Consider the following 459-nt stretch of genomic DNA (forward strand, 5'->3'; position numbering starts at 1 on the left):
AAAGTTCAATCTGGTCCTCTGGACATTCAAAAAAACAAAAGCAAAACAAAGCAAAAAAAATTCTAGAAACGTTTCGTCTCTCATCCAAGAGACTTCCTCAGTCTGAGGTGCTGTTTTCAGCTCAGTTTCTTAAATAGCACCTTCTTAGAGTGGATCGACCAGTTTGCTGCTGACAACCAAAACCAACTGATCACATGCTCAAGAAGGACCATCAGCCTAACAATGGGTCATTAGCACACTGATGGCTGTTTACTACTCACAGAGGGCTGAGTGATACTAGCAATCACAGCATTGTAAGAGGGGGACAGTTGAACCCGGAGGCCTCCACCCCTGTTTTTTTCAAAATGTTTAACAAATTTATAGTCTTATTTCAGATTTGTTTAGTATTAAATCATGTGAAATTTGAGACTTAATGTCAGCCCAAGAAATACAAGCAAAAGAAAAATAATTCCAACAATA

The sequence above is a fragment of the Nematolebias whitei genome, chromosome 1 (genome assembly GCF_014905685.2).
Source record: "Nematolebias whitei isolate Nwh7 chromosome 1, NemWhi1, whole genome shotgun sequence".
NCBI lineage: Eukaryota > Metazoa > Chordata > Actinopteri > Cyprinodontiformes > Rivulidae > Nematolebias > Nematolebias whitei.